At 40.4% G+C, this 17,275-nt stretch overlaps 1 long non-coding RNA gene and 1 other non-coding gene across 2 annotated transcripts in view; one reads left to right on the forward strand and one right to left on the reverse strand.

The window, feature by feature from the left end:
- Positions 1-17,275, reverse strand: part of LOC123612966 (uncharacterized) — a 301,024-nt gene that overhangs the window by 132,895 nt on the left and 150,854 nt on the right. The window lies entirely within an intron of this gene.
- Positions 12,528-12,636, forward strand: LOC123619016 (U6 spliceosomal RNA). Its single transcript, XR_006727532.2, has one exon. It is a non-coding gene; the product is annotated as a U6 spliceosomal RNA (small nuclear RNA).

The following is a 17,275-nucleotide window of genomic DNA, read 5'->3' on the forward strand; positions in this document are numbered from 1 at the left end:
TTCTTCTTCCTGTGGAACTGTGCCACGGCCAAAGACCACAGTTAAACTCATTTAAAATTCTGGTTTCTGGGTTAGCACATCAGCCTTCAGAAGTATTACTCTAACATGTGAAACTAAAGCATGCTCCCCTCCCAAGGTTGCTCTCTGCTCCTAGCTTCCACACTGAGTCTCCTCACAAGGTCAAAGTCCATCTCATCTTTACTTCTATATGATTCGCCCACTCTTCTGCCCACGTTATGTGACTAAGGGTTTTCAGTGTTTCCAAATCAGAGCCCTTAGCAGAGGATTTTATAGGTTTTTTTTAATGTTTTTTTTAATGTTTTATTTATTTCTATTTGTAGGATTTTATAGTTTTTGAGGATAGCTGTTACATATTAGCTTTGCAAATGCAGACATTCTACTGACCAAATTCGAGAACAGACATGCCCATCTGTCCAAACCCAATTTCCATTCTGATTCTACCATCTTAGAATAGAAGTAGATTGTGCTTTGATGTCAGACAGACCTGAGTTTGAATCTTAGCTTCTCCATCTACCAGATGGGTTACTTTGATGGTTTTATGACCTTTCAGAAACTCCTCTCCTGTATTTTAGGGACAGTAACACCTACCATTATGAGTTGATTGTATTAAAAATGCTCGGCATTTGTCAAGTGTTTGGTTCAAATGAGTGGATGAATAGGTACTCAATAAACCTTATTATAACATTCAGAGATGAGTGGTCTTTAAGAAATTCTTTAATAATCTTACAGAAATAAAAAAAAAATGTGTGTATGGAGCACTATTTAAGTATGTCAAAAGTAATTACCAGAGTATTACATAAGCCATATTACATGACAAAAGTCTCTAGAAGATTAATAATGAAGAAACACAGTCTTATGTCAAGTCTTTAATTATTTCTGAGTAATTGGAATGGTGTAAGATAGGGGTCCGATTTCATTCTTCTGCATAACAATATCCAGTTCTCCCAGCACCATTTTTTGAAGAGACTATGCTCTTCCCACAGAGTATTTTTGGCTGCCTTGTCAAATATTAGTTGGGTGTACTTATCAGGATTTATTTCTGGGCTCTCAATTCTGTGCCATTGGTCCATGAGTCTATTTGTATGCCAGCACCATAACATTTTGACTACTATACCTTCGTAGTACACTTTGAAATCGGGAAATGTGACTCCTCCAGATTTGTTCTTTCACAGGATTGCTTTAGCTATTCAGGGTCTTTTGTGGTTCTATACAAGTTTTAAAACTGTTTTTCTATTTCCGTGAAAAATATCATTGGAATTTTGATAGAGATTGCTTTGAATCTATAGATGGCTTTAAGAAGTATGAACATATGACAATATTAATTCTTCTGACCCACGAATACGAGTTATCTTTCCATTTATTTGTCTTCTTAGTATAATTTGGCATTATTTCACTTACTAAGTGAAATAAGTAAGAAAGAGGAAAACAATGTATGGTATCACTGTATGATATCACTTAACGTGGATTCTAAAGAAGTCAAACTCATAGAAACAGAGAAGAAACGGTGGTTTGCCAGGGTCTGGGGTGTGGGGGGGAAATGGGAAGGCATTGATCTCCAGTTATAGGAGGAGTAAGTTCTGGGGATCTAATGTACATCACAATGAGTATAGTTAACAGTACTGTACTATATACTAGAAAGTTGCTAAGGGAGTAGTAGATCCTAAATGCTCTCACCACATTAAAAAAAATGATAGTTATATGAAGTGATGGGTTGGCTAATGCTATGGTGGTAATCATTTTGCAGTTCAGAAGTGTGTCAAATCAACGTGTACATCTTAAACTTACACAATATTATATATCAGTTATATCTCAATAAAGCTTCAGTGCAGGAAGAACATTCCCTACTAGGAAGAAAAAAAGAATGAACAAGATGGGAAAGGATTTTATGAGATTGGTGTGGATTAAAAAAAGGCTTAAGGATGTTAAAGACCAGTGAACTCTTTAGAAATACATATAGTAGTTTGACTGCCAAGAAAGCTAATGAAAACACAGATTGTATTAGTAAAATCAGAACGTATATAATGAGAGAATTTTATATGAGACTAGCCCTCCAAACCTAAATAGGCATATAGACAAATTGGAGGCAAATAACCAGCATGGTAAATTAATTTTGCATAATATTACATGATTGAAAGTACTGAGAATGTTTGCTCTAAGGAAGGCTGTGGTTGTTATTTTCAAATACTATATACAGAGAAGGAACATGTACGATGTTTCCCAAAATAGGGTAGTCATACTACCACCAATACATTACTAATACGTTAATAATAATATTAGTAATATATTAATAAATATAATGCATGCAGTTAATAACATACTGATAATATAGTTAATATTTGTTAGAAAAATATAAAACCAGCATATCAAACCTGTGATTTCATGGATATTATTGCTCAATTTTGAGATTAAAATCGGTGTTTAAGATACAATCTATTGAAAGAAAAAGCATGACGTGTATAACAGTGTGAGCACATGGTATGACAGGTGTCATAGGAACAACACGGGAACACAAGTCACGTGGATAACAGATCAGATTTCTGGGTGACCCCAAGGGAGAAAGTGAAACCCAATGAGTAGAAGCCGCCTGAAGCAGGTTTCAGCTCAACATATAGTAGACTTTCCAATCAGCTCATTCCAAATGGGCTTCTCCAAATGTGAATGAGTTCTCCAACCCGAGGGGTCTGAAAGCACAGGCTAGAGGGCACTTGGTGGGGATGGAGCAGAGATTCACGCGTCGAGTCAATAGCTGGACTAGGTCACTTTCAGGCCCCCTCTGGCCCTGTTACTGTGTGACTGAGTTCTCCACCAAGTTCACTCAGCACAAAGACTCCTGGCCTTTTGGTGCTAAGGAAATCTGTTGTTTGTTTCAATTTATTTGGAAAATGTTGGGAGGAAATCAAGACTGAATTATCAGAGATGCTCTGGGTTCCTATTAGATTGGGGCTGGTAATGATTGCCTTCGGGGCATTAATTTCAGCTAATAGCCATGGTACCCATCTCCAGCTGCGACACATTAGATGGAAGTCGTCACCTTATCCATTCCCACTTTGTTTAGTCTGGAAAAGAAGACCGTGTTCCCCAATAATAAAAATGGGATCTGGGGAAAGAATGAAACTTCCCCTTAAAGGAGAAGGAAAATGTGTGTTCTCAGGCCACTATCTGTGCTTATAGTTTTGAAGTTCTGGGCAAGTTCCTTAATATCTCTGAACTTCAATTTTTTTTCTCACCCCTAAAATGGGAACATGATACCAAAAGTCACAGGTGCTAGGAGAACAGTGATTATAAAGTACACAGTGTCACTTATCACATAACAGGGGCTCATCAATTCATAAGTATTCTTATCAACCCCTTTTCATCGTGATTACTATTTATGCAGCAAATGGAATGTCAGTAGTAATGCTTCTAATCATCTGCTCATTAATTTGTTCAGCAGATACTTCTGAAGGTGCCTATGGAAACCAGGCACAGTGCCAAGTAAGCACCATGATATTCTCCATTCAAGTGACTAAAAGCCAAGCTTGACAGCAATACTGTTGAAAAGTTGTTAGATTATAATAACACTCTACATTTAACCCCCGGTCTGTGTGTCACAAAATACATCTCATATGCGTTGGTGGTATAGTGGTGAGCATAGCTGCCTTCCACAAAATACATCTCATGTAACATAATCTTGTTTAAGTCTTTTCCCAAATTCTGGGATATAGCAAGCTGCAGGAAGGCAGAGACCACACCTGTCTTTTTGGTTACTATAGTCCCCATCTTTAGCACAGAGTCTGGCACATAATGGGGACTTCAGAATAGTAGATAGAATAAAGGAAGGAACTGATGAATCAATGAGATTAGCCCAAAAGAGAGTTATTAGTGGCATCATTTCACAGGTAGGGAAATAAAGTGTCACTGGCTTTGGTATTTACCAGCCACTGAGTCAAGGAGTAATTTCACCAAGTAAACCACTTGTAGGGTAGATGGCATCTTACCTTTCCATTTTCTTGGATACTAACAACAAAATAAGAACAAAGTAATGTAAAATAAATGTGATCTACAACAGCAATGGCAGTAATAACAACAATAAAAGAAAGTGTCTGCAGGGTGCTTACTATAAGTCAAGCTTTGTTCTAAGAACTCCATGTGATCGTGGTGACAACCCTGTTGGACAGGTTAGGAAACGTCTTTGTGACTTATTATATCTTTGTTGGCTTCAGCAGAGCGTATATTGTCCCCTCTTCAAATCTTTCTCCAGTGGCAGAAATTATAAGCTCCTCGAAAGTAGGCTCTTTGTCTTAATCAGGTCTGTATTCCCAGCACCATGTAGTACACCACAGCAGGTGTTCAATATGCCTTTGATGAATAAATAAGAGAATGATCTAACTGAAGGCCAGAAATGGAAATGCTCAACGGAGCCTAGAGTCTTGAGAAAATCTGAAGAAGTGGACACTTGAACAAAACCTCAGTCGAACTTTGACAGACAGGGGGCGAGTATGACGCATTAGAAGTGTAAGAAGATTACGTATCCTGCCTAAAGACTGGGATGAGATGTGGGGTGGGGAGGAGCTGGATGACCATTTAGCCTCTTATGGGATCTTCCAGTCCTTGGTGTCATGGACCAGATACTTGGTTTCAGTCATCACCCTGTTCCTTTGCCCTTTTGTGCCTTGGCCAGCTTGACTGGTTTACTACTGAGGTCTATCTTTGCAAGCAAAGTGGAGTAATCAAAGCCTAAGAGACAGACCTTCTTTCATCATATGAGAGCTTAAGGTAGGAACTCTGTGTTTTTTCCACTAGCATTGGCCAAAGTATGAGCCAGGAGCAGTCGTCCCAGGGGATAACATGGATTTATGAGAAAACAAAACAGAAAAAGGTTCAATGGTCAAATACGTGTGGGAAGTGGAATTTCATCATTGCATAACTTCCCAGAGCCTTTTCTATGTAAGGCTTTACTGAACACTGATTCTGTCACGGGGGCTGGGGGAGCATGGTGTGCAGAGAATCCCAAACTCTTTAACCATGGGCCCTCGGAGGGGTGTGTGAATGGAATGTCACACAGGACTGGTGCTCTACAGAGCACTATTTTCTAGGGAAGTGCCATCTTAGGTCTTCTCACCAGGGAAGTATTTGTCTATTTCTTAGAGTCCTTGGATATTTATTAATTCACTGACCTTCTGCAGATACAAGGTTTCTTCCCTCTTACATCTCCAGTCCTCTTCCAGCTGGCTTTGTCACAAATGCTCTCTGATCCCCACATCTGCCCGTTTTGCACACTAGAGGGTAGTGTTGAACCTGTTTAGAACTTCCCACACTTGGGACTGAGAAAAAGTATGATGACATTGCCTTTCCTTTTTACATAAATCAGGGGAACCAAGTACCTAGCAGCTCTCATTCTTACTGTGAAAACCATTGTGACGGGCAGGATTTTGTTCAAAATCCCTAAATCCAAGAGTTCTTGAAAACCCCAGGCCGATTCTCCTCAGAAATTTCTCTGTCTGTACTTGCGTGCTTGGGAGGATCAAGTCTTCATCCGAGTTCTCTAGGGGTTTGTGAGTGAGGGCAAAATAATGACAGAGCACACAAAACTAACTAAATAAAGATATTTCCCTGTTTTGTCCTATCTGGAGTTGTACTAAGGTTGGAATGGAGTTGAAACATCCAACAGAGTTTAGTCACAGAGATGCTTCTCAGCCTTTCTTTAGTTTCTGCATAAACTCTCTTGTCTTTCTTTAGCTATCCCAATTGCAGGCTTCCCATCTTCTACTCAATCTTCAAGACGCACTTCCAACCCCAGCCCTCCTTAAAAATTTAAAACCTGAGGGGGTCACCATCTTTGAACACTTATGATTAGCCCTGGATTAGTAAAGTCTTAGTCTGATCCTTTAAGTTTTCATTTATATTCTTTTTTTCTATCAACTATATTGTGAGGGCTTCAAGAATCAGGGTGATATTTACACTTGCCTGTTTCCTCCCATAAGGATTCAGAACTTGACCGAAAGGAACAGACATCTGTTGGCAGGCCCTGAGCTAGGTCCTTTCATGCTTTAGCTCAATTAAGCTGGATTTTGACTGGCTGCAACATCTGTGCCCTTTTCACTAAGTTGTAGATCGTTCAAAAAGTACGTCTGAAATGGCAGAATGCATAGGGTGAACTTACGTCCTGGTTTGCCTATGATAGTCCTGGTTTACATCTGTTGTCTCAGCATGTGTATATTTTTTTAATTGAGGTATAGTTGGTTTACAATGTTGTGTTAATATCTGGTGTACTGCACAGTGACTCAGTTATACATATACATATATAGACATATATTCCTTTTCATGTTCTTTTTCACTATAGGCCATTTCAAGGTATTGAATATAGCTCCCTGTGCTATACATACAGTAGGACCTGAATTGTTTACCTATTTTATATATAGTATCTACAAATCCTGAACCCCCAATTTATCCCTCCCCATCCTCTTCAGTGTTTCCTTTCACTCTCAAAAGTAGCCCAGCTTGGTCTGTAAGTATTATGATAAACAGGCCCTGAAGTCAGACATTTTGGGTTTGAGTTCTGGCTCTGCCCCTCACTAACTGTGTGCCTTTGGGCAAGTTACTTAACTTCTCTGGGCTTCACTTCCTTCATGTAGAAATTAGGAGTGATCAGGCCTTCCTAATAGGGTTGTGATGAAGATTAAAGTCAATACAGTAATGTGTTTAGATGAATGGTTGGCACATAGTAAACACTCAAAAATGACAGGATGGTCAAAATGGATTCGATCAGGTGAGCACCCCCAGAAAGGCTCAAAGTGACTGCTATGTGTCTCTCTCAGAAGTGAGAGAGAAGCTAAGGAGTGAGTGCTGATTTTAGGCAAAAGAAAACATTATAGGTAGTGAGTGGTGCTTTATAACAGTGGGTCAAAGTGTCTACCCGGGACCAGCAGCATCAGTGTCCCCCACTCCCCACCAGCCCCCGCTTCTTGTTAGAGGTGAAAATTCTTGTATCTTTTGAATCAGAAACTTTGAGGGTGGGGCATGGCAATCAGTGTTTTAACAAGCCTGCCAGGGGATTTTGATGTGAGCTAATGTTTGAGAACCACTGGTCTGGCACCTCCCGGCAATCAGGTCCCCATTTACTGGGGCTGTGGGGTGGTCAGAACCTTGGTTCCCCTGGAAAGCAGAAGGAACAGCAGAGCAGCTTCAACCAGACACAGAGCAGCGTATTAAGCCAGGGAGGTTCTGGGTCAACGTATCCTACCCTGGAGCCTCGTGCCAAAGGCAACCCTAGGAAGATCTAGTCTGTAGGTTGCAAATATAGACTCACAGCCTGAATGTGCCCCACATCTGTATTTTGTTTGGTCTGTTTAAAAAAAACAATTAGCCAGAAATTAAAAAATCAGAAATATTTACATAAAAATCCAGATTTCCAGCATCCCTCGTAAATTCAGAATATTCGGCACCTCTGGGTGGCACTCCCATCCAGCCACAATTACTGCGATGGAGAAGCAGCTGCCCCTTTAACCAGAGCATGCAGCCCCCAGCTTCCCCTAATTCCCAGCAGGTCAGCTGCACTCCAGTATGGGTTACCTGCCTTGTCCCCATTCACACCTTAGACACTGCCCCCTGCTCTTCCATGAGAAAGTGTAGGGCTGGAGTTTCCGTGATTTGCGTAAGTGTGTGGCCCAGGTCCTGGATGTGACGTGTGTTGGGGGAGGGTGGCCTCTGATCTTTTGAGTGGGGTCTTGAAAAAGAAAGAATTTAAGCACCCGGAAGGGCTGCTCTTGCTGAGGTTCTTAAACTGCCCTCTGTGTCAGAATCATCTGGGTCAAAGATTAAAAATGCAGCTTTCCAAAGCTGCCATCTTCCCAATCTGGTTTAATAGGGTTGGGTGGGCTGGGCCCGGGAATCTGCATGTTAAAAAAATCTTCCTTTCTTCCTCCCTCTCTACCTCCACCCCCATTCTGAAGCAGATGGTCCAGGGAACACACTTTGGGAAACACTGAGCTATTTGTAACATTTCATGTGGGATTTATATCTAGGATGGAGTAGGGAGGTGGGAACCACAGGAAAAGATCTTATCACAGGCTGTGTACAAAGAAGGCCAATGACATGGGGGAAGTGGAGTGAAGAGATTTAAGCGTGGTAGAGTCAGATAAAGTCGGGTTCCAATAGCCTGAGAAAGTTCTTTTTTTTTTTTTTTTAATATAAGTGACATATAACACTGTGCAAACTGAAGGTCTATGCATGTTGATTTCATACATTTATATAGTGTAATACAATTGCATTGAAGCAATAAGTAGCACCTCAGTCACATCACATAATTGTCATTTCTTTTTAACCAAACTTGTAAAAACAGAGAGTAAAACAGGTGGTTACTAGGGAATGTGGGGTGGGGGGATAGGGCAGATGTTGTTTAAGGCTACAAATGTGCAATGAGTAGTAAAGAAATCCTGGAGATCTCATGCACAGTATAGTGAAGACACACAACAGTATGGTGATACACTCATCAAACTTGCTAAGAGACGACATCTTAATTATTCCAACCACTAAGAAAATGTAATCCATAAAGTGTAACTGCCTCTGAACCAGTAGGCCTAGCCTTTGACAGAAAGTGAAAGAGTGATGGTGGCAGAAAAAAAATATGGGGGTGAGATTTCAAGGTGAGAGTCGGCAGTGAGTTATCAGGGCTGAAGGGTGAGACCAAAAATGTTAGTTCTATGCCTCTTGTAGGGCTTAAGGGAGTTACTCTGTAAGTTCCCTTTGAAGGATACTTTGACCGTCTTTGAGTATAAAGAATCAGAACAAAGGGGATAATATTCAATATCTTGTAATAACTTATAATAAAAAAGAATATATACATGCATGTATAACTGAATCACTATGCTAACACAACATTGTAAATCAACTATGCTTCAATTAAAAAAAAGAAGGGGGAGTCCTGATCCTTCTACTCTCCATCCTTGTCTGACTCCCCACTCCCTTCTCTACTTTCTTTTTTCTTTTCCATCTACTTACAATTGTGGTTTGGTTTTGTTTTCCTCCTTCCCTTCTCTATTTCTTTGTCTCTCTGTGTGTCTCTCTCTGTCTCTTTCTGTTTCTCTCTCTCCTCTCTCTCTGTTCCTCTCTCTCTCCTCTCTCTCTGTTCCTCTCTCTCTCCTCTCTCTCTGTTCCTCTCTCTCTCCTGATACTTCCCAAAATGTAACTCACAAACAACACAAGTAGATACAGCATCAAAAAATATTCAGGAAAAAGAAAACATCCATCACCCATGCAAGGAGAATCCAGGGGAAGAAACCAAATCTCTGAAAAAAGTTTCTAAAGTAATAAGTCCTTGTCAGATTCCAACCAGCCTGGGCCTCCAAATGGAGAGGCAGAGGCATTTGTCTCCTGTTCCAAAGGCATGAGCAACATCCCACAGAGGAGTTCCACTCCCCCTGTGCTTTTTCCTTTGACCACTGCTGTCAAATGTGCTTTGTCATGTCATTTTAGCACCAGGCCTGGCGCAGTTCTCTATATAGTAAAAGCTAATGAGCCGTATGGCTTCTGGCAGCATCGGGCAATATACATGCTCCATTTGGAGCAGAGTAAATCCTTGGAGTCTATAGCTGTGTGCGCTGCCTCAGGCTGTCCCTTGTGCTTCATGGGTCTGTAAATATCATAGCTGTGGTCACTGCTCAGAATTATTAATATTCCAGAGGCCTGCTTTGACCCTACCCCCTACAGAGCAGGTTTCAGCAACACACAGCTTCGCATTGGACCACATCCAATTGGAATTTATGACTGGAAGTGGCAGAAGGCCCACAGTATAGCAATGTCTCACCTTAAGCTGGCTCTGTGGCTTGGACTCTAAGGACATCATGGTATTTATTTGATTCAAATCACATTTATGGTGCTTCTGATGTGCTGAGCACTGAGTTTAGATACTAGAGATGGATGGATGACAAAGACCCAACCCCTGCCCCGAAGAAAGTGATCTGGGAAGGGGACAGGGACACGTAAATAAGGTCCCTTTATGCTAAGAGATTTCAGGTCTAGCCCTTGGCAGATTTTGGAGAAAAGCTGCCCATTCTTCCATTTGCATCACTTGAACTTATTGATGCTCAAGTGTGGTCCTCCGACAGCAACAGCGCCTTGGAGCTTGTTAGAAATGCAGAATCTCAGGCCCTACCCCAGTCTGGATCAGATGATAGTTTGAGATGCCCTGATCTAAATCAGGCCTTTCCAAACCTGAATGGGTTCAAAAATCACCTGGTGCTTCCATATTTAAGTGCTGAGCCTCATCCTTAGAAATTCTGACACATCAGATCTGACGTAGAGCTGGCGATTTCTTTCCAAGCCCTGCAGGTACTTACGATACAGCTGGTCTGTGGACTGGCATTTGGGAACTAGCCCCTAACCCTATGGTTCTCAAACTTGTTCGAATATTAGAATCACTTGAGGGGCTTTTAAAAGTCTTGATGCCCAGCCTATAGTCTGAACAGTTAAATCATAGACTGCAGGCATGGGGCTGAAGCAGGAGCAACTTTTTTCCAGTTTTATTGAGAAATAATTAACATACATCACTGTATAAGCTGAAGGCACGCAGCAGCATGGTTTGATTTACATATACTGCAAAATGATTGTCACAATAGGTTCAGCAAGCATCCACCTTCTCATATAGGTACAATAAAAAGAATAGAAAGAAACAAAAAAAAGGAAAAAGAATTTTGCTTGAGTGAGAACTCACAGAATTGGCTCTCTTAATTTTCCTGTATCCCATACAGCAGTGTTACGTATAGTTACCACGCTGTACAGTACATCCCTAGTACTTACTTCTCTTGTAACTAAAAGTTTGTACCTTTTGACCACCTTCTTCCAACTTCCTCTCCTCCTACCTTCTGTATCTGGTAATCTCTTTTTCTATGAGTTTGGGTTTTCTTTTCTTCCTTCCTTCCTTTCTTTCTTTTTTAGATTTCTCATACAAGTAAAATCATACAGTATTTGTCTTTCTCCATCTGACTTACATCACTTAGCATAATGCCTTCAAGGTCTATCCATGTTGTTGGAACTGATATGATGTCGTTTTTTACGGCTAAATAATATTACACTAAATATATACCACAACTTCTTTATCCATTCATCCATCAATGGACACTTAGGTCATTTCCATGTCTTAGCTACTGTGAATAATGGCAGCAGTCATTTTAAAGCTCCTCCAGGTGACTCTCATGTGCAGCTAAGGTTAAAGTCCACTGCTCTAAACCAGTGATGCAAAAATTTTAACTTGCATGAGTACCACCCAACACACAGTCCCACTGGGTCAGCAGAACTCCAGTGTTTCCTATTTGAAAAAGAGGTAGAACTAGGGCCAAAACCCAACTTTCCCAGCCCCTAACCCAGGATATTTGCCACCTGCAAAACTGCCGAGAAGTATAGTGAGGGCTACATTGTAACTACCTGGATCCCTAGTGTGGGGCTAGTTGAGGAAGCTCAGATCTATAGTTCAATAGACAGTCCTTCTGGTCTTAGCTTGGAGATACATTTCAATGGCTCATTCCTTGTCTTGTTCTCCAAGGTAGAGTCTGCCCAGAGCCTCAGATCTCCCAACACAGAGGTGTTTTTCTCAGCACACTGAGCTGTAGACATATTGGTTTTCTTTCATTTTCTCAAGTATATCCTTTTCTTTCTACCTCAGGGCCTTTGCACAAGCTGTTCCCTCTGCCAGAAATGTTCACTCTCCTGCCCTCTCTCCAGTTACTCCTTCATGAAAGTCTTTCCTGATCTTCCACATGAGATCAAATTCCCCTATTGTATACTTGTGTAGCACCTTGTAACTTTCCTTCATCAGCCTTATCACAGTTTTAAATTATGTACTATGCTAATATTTGAATAATTTCTCTAAACAATTCCAATTAAGAGAGAAACCGCATCTCTTTTACTTAGAACTGTATCCCAGCTACTTGCATTGTGCCTGGAACATAGTAGTAGGGATTCAATGAATTCTCAAGTATCCGTGCACCACTCATCCCAGCAGTAGAGTCCCAGGTCCTTTACATATTCTCCCCGCCCCACCCAAGATCATCACCATTTGCCTCTAACACACAGGCATCATTCTCACGCCATTTGCCAAGATGATCATTTTAGCCCCTGTTAATCTTCCAGGCATATACCACCTCCTTTTTGAATCATCACGCACTCCCCAATTCTAGACTTGGTCAGTCTACCTGAGGTCCCTCCTTCATGTTTGGACATGAGTATTAGCATCCCGCCTCCAACAGCCCAAGTGCTCTGAGCCTCCATGGACCTTTCTTGTTGCTGCCACTCTGGCACTGGCCTGTCTGCCCCCCAGGGATTCTGTCTTCATCACAGTATTAAGTAGGAAATATTGTTATCAATGTTCTAAGATATCTTGTGCTCCTTATGTATAAAATGAGAATAACAGAATCTACCTCAAAGGGTTGACAGAGAATAAAATGATATATATATTCTGCATCCACAATACACTGCCCAGTCAATAAATACTTAGAATTTTTATTACTACTAATAACTTCAAAACTCCCATTGGTGCACACTTCGGCAGCACTATACACTAAAGCTGGAAGGATACAGAGAAGATTAGCATGGCCCCTGCACAAGGATGACATGCAAATTTGTGAAGCATTCCATATTTTTAATAAATAAGTCCCACTGGACCCCATGAAATGTTTTAGTGCTGCAGTTTGTACTTGTTGAATAAGTTGATGGGACACTAACATGGATTTGATAATAATTTTAAATAAGTTCACATTTTACTGGTTGTGACAGCAGTAAATCCACTAGTACATCTAGGACTGGAAAATAACGCTTATTTCCATTTTCAGAAAATGTGTGACATGTCTAAGGATGTAAGGGTCCTTTGCAACAATTCCATGTCCTATGACTCCCACACTGGGTTTTCAGGCTGTAAACTGAAGTACACACTTCGGGAAATGTTAACACATACAGTTTCTCCTCTCTTATTTCATTTTTCCTTTAAGTATGCTCTGTCAGACAAGCTGGAATACTAGCCTTTTCATCAGAAGTTGCTGCTGGTTAGCCATATGAGGTCAGGACTTTCAGCCCATCTATTCTGGGACAAAGAATTTGAAGGAGGTCAGGGCTAAGCTTTGGTAACTTGGGAGTAATGAAAGGGAATCTCACTGTGGCTTCAATCCCACCAAAGACGGTATGGACAAACTGGAAAGGAAAGTAACTCATGCATTCATTTTTTTTCACTCAACAAATCTTTATTGAACATCCTACTATGTGTCGGGAACTGAATTTGGCACTAAGGACTTCCTGGCAGTGTGACCTGAGGCAAGTTCATTAATTTTCCCACCCTCAGATTGTTGCCTGTAAAATGGAGACAGTAATAGGGCTGAAATAGGTGTTAACTAAGATAATGTGAACTGAGAGTGACACATGGTCAGTGAGTGATGCAAGAAGTGTTCACTGCTGCTGCTGCTGCTCATGTTGAACCAGGTGGATGCAGTGTTGCCATCGTGACATTCTGAGGCAAGTGGGACACAGAGAAAAGTACACAGAAAATTACAACAGTAATGGATAGGAGGAGTAGAGAGGGTGCTTTGAGCATGTAGGAGAGGCACCTAATTCAGACTTCCTAGAGGAAAGGAGATTTAAGGCTTAATCACTGAGACATCAAGGCTGAGTAGTAGTGTTAAAGAAAAAATTATTCTTGTGCTTGTTAAAGATAGTAAGGAAGACTTTCTTCAAGAGGTACTATTGCAATGCCCATTGGCATGGGGAGAGAGCTCAGGGTCAACTCTACCAGTGGAGTGGGGAGTTATAGCCCAGAAGTAGGGCAGGCAAGGTGAGGGGTTGGTGGGTGGAAAATTACTAAGAGGGTAGCATTATTCTTGCCAAACTGACCAAACACGATTCTTGATGAGGGCAGGCCATGGGGATCAGATACTACCTGGAATGGTGGGTGGAGGGTGAGGAGTGTGATCAGATACTGAGGGTGATCAAATATCAAAGGTGAGGGATTCTCACTAAATCAACTTGAGAGAATTCTTGCTAAAACTGGACTTTATAAGAGAGAGACAGAAGTTCATGGTTGAGTCTAGTTAAGCAGAGGGCTCAGAGGAGACTTGGTTTGGTCAAGGAGAGAATCTCTTGAGTAGCCCAAGTGAAGAGGGTCCAGGTAGAAACACTATCTCATGGGAAAGGCTCAAGGCTAACAGAACACATTCTCTCCTCTCCCACAAGGAACAGCCCATTCCTAGAGAAGGATTAACTTTTGCTGCACACTGGAATCACCCAGGGATCTTTAAAATATACCGATGCTTAGATCCCACCCCCAGGGATTCTGAACTAATTGGGATGGTAGGCAGCCTGAGTTCTGGGGTTTTTTGCTTGCTTGTTTTCCAGACTTATTAAGATATAATTGTGTTCCAAATACCACTTATTGAAGAGACTATATTTTAACCATTGAGTATTCTTGGCTCCCTTGTCACATACTAGTTGACCATATATTCATGGATTTACTTCTGGTCCCTCAATTCTGTTCCACTGGTCTTTGTATCTGTTTGTATGTCAGTACTACACTGTTTTGAATATTAGCTTCATAATATAATTTGAAATCAGGAAGTGTGATGCCTACAGCTTTGTACAATCTCAAGATGGCTTGTTGGAATTATCCTTAGGAGGCAAGGATGGTCCAAAATACACATATCAATAAATGCAATAGACTACATTAATAGAATGAAAAGTAAAAATTGTATAATTATCTCAATAGATGCAGAAAAAGCATTCGACAAAACTCAACATCGTTTCATGATAAAAACTCACAACAAATTTGGTATAGAAGAAATATACTTCAATATAATAAAAGCCATATATGACAAGCCCACAACTAACATCATACTTAATGGCGAAAAGCTGAAAGCTCTCAATCTAAGAGCGGGAGCAAGACGCAGATACCCACTTTTACCACTCTTACTCGACACAGTACTGGAAATCCTAGCCAGAGCAATCAGGAAAGAAAAAGACAAAAAAAAAAAAAAAAAAAAAAAAAAAAAAGATGTCCATTGGGAAATAAGAAGTAAAACTGTCTCTCTTTGCAGATGACATGATCTTGTATACAGAAAACTTTAAAGACCCCACCAAAAAATGTTAGTACTAAAAAATGAATTCAAAGTTTCAGGATTCAAAATTAAAATACAAAAATCAGTTGTGTTTCTATACACTAATAATAAACTATCTGAAAAAGAAATAAAGAAAACAATCCCATTTATAATAGTGTTGAAATCAATAAAATAAGAATAACTTTAACCAAGGAAGTGAAAGATCTACATGCCAAAACTATAAGACAGAGATGAAAGTAATTGAAGAAGAGAAAAATAAATGGAAAGATATCCAGTGTTCATGCATCAGAAGAGTTAATATTATTAAAATGTCTATATTACTCATATTATGAAATTACCCATATTACCCATTGAAATCTCTATCAAAATTCTGATGGCATTTTTCACAGAAATAGAAAATACAATCCTAAAATTTGTATAACCACAAAAGACCCTGAATAGCTCTGGGGTGTTTAAAAACTCCCCATGATCCTACTGTGCAGTCAGGACTGTGAATCACTAGGTCTTTTCATAGCTATGATGGGCCCTTTGCCCCTAGTATATCAAGCTCTTATCAACTCGACTCTCATCACCTCCAGAGGTACAGAATTACAGTCAACCCTCCGTATTCACAGGTTCCACTTCCTCAGACTCAACCAACCATAAATGGAAAATGTTCAGGGGAAAAAAATTCCAGAGAATTCCAAAAACCAAAACTTGAATTTGCACACACTGGCAACTATTTACATAGCATTTAGATTGCATGAGGTATTATAAGTAATCTAGAGATGATTTAAAGTATATGGGAGGATGTCCGTAGGTTATCTGCAAATACTGTCCCATTTTATATAAGGGACTTGAGTATCTACGGATTTTGGTATTGGCAGGAGGGTGTTCTGGAATTAATTTCCCTGCAATACTAAGGAACGACTGTATTATCTCTTGTGAAGCCAACGCTAATTATACTGAAGTAGCAGAGCACATGCCTCTCAGACTTTAGTGCGTAGGAATCACCTCGTCATTGTGTTAAAATGCAGATTTTGATTCAGTAGGTCTGGAATGGGGCCTGAGAGTCTAAATTTCTAAAAAGCTTCCAGATGTTGATGCTACTGGACCTCAGACTGCAACTTGAGTAGCAAGGACCTACATCAAAAACCTTTCCAGTATTTTCAAATTTGAAATAACATATTTCTGAATTACATAGAAAAGCAGACCAGAAACGCATACTCCGTAAGGACAACGGAGTATGGTATGACTATCCCTGTTCAAATGCTGTGCTTTATTTTACGGAGGCCAGTTATTAGTAAGTTGGCTGTAAAATGAATAGCTATTCAACAAACTAGGTTTGGGCTATTGGTATTCATTAGAAAAGTAGAAACATACACTTTCAGAGAACAGCTCCTTATGGAATGTCTTGAAAAGTACTGAGGAGGAAGAGGTCACAGATGCAGGAACAGAGAGACCAATATAGCAAAGTTATTATTATAAGTTTTATCTCTGGATTCAGACTCCCTGGGCTAAAAATCTACCATTTTTCTAGCTGTGTATTCTGGGACCAGGTAGTAAACCTCTCTGTGCTTCAGTTTCTTTACTTATGAAATAAAGAGAATAACCTGTTTTCTTGAGCTGTTGTGATGATTATCAAAATAAATATTTGCAAGGAGCCGAGAAGAGTGTTCTCTGGCACATACTATATGATCACTAAAAGGCAGCCATGATTACCTGGCTCACTTTGGGTTGTATTCCCACTTTGTAAAGTGGGGACTGTGATTTTTGTGAGTTCATTGCTTGTTCCGCATCTTTGGGACAGCAGTCTGCCCTAACTCCCCTGTTTGTGGCTACTCCGCTGTCTCTCTTATGTGTGGATCCTTCAACTCTTTGCCACATAGCTCCTCATTCAGCTACTACTATGTGCCAATCACTGTGCTAAGCACCAGGCTACAAAAGACACGCCTCTGACCTCAAGAAACTCAGGCAGGGAAAGTGAAATGACAATGAGAATCATGATGGTTACTCGTGATTAGAGGTATCAGACCGGAATGGACAGAAGGCTGGAGGATCACAGAACAGTTAGTCCTTCTACTTTATTTAACGAGTGCCTTTGGCTTTCAAATTCAGAACTGCAACAGTGTTCTATTATAAACAGTTTCCATTTGACCTATACACTCTTCTTATTTTCAGTTTGGGGTTGTGTAAAATTAAGCAAT

The sequence above is a fragment of the Camelus bactrianus genome, chromosome 12 (genome assembly GCF_048773025.1).
Source record: "Camelus bactrianus isolate YW-2024 breed Bactrian camel chromosome 12, ASM4877302v1, whole genome shotgun sequence".
Lineage (NCBI taxonomy): Eukaryota > Metazoa > Chordata > Mammalia > Artiodactyla > Camelidae > Camelus > Camelus bactrianus.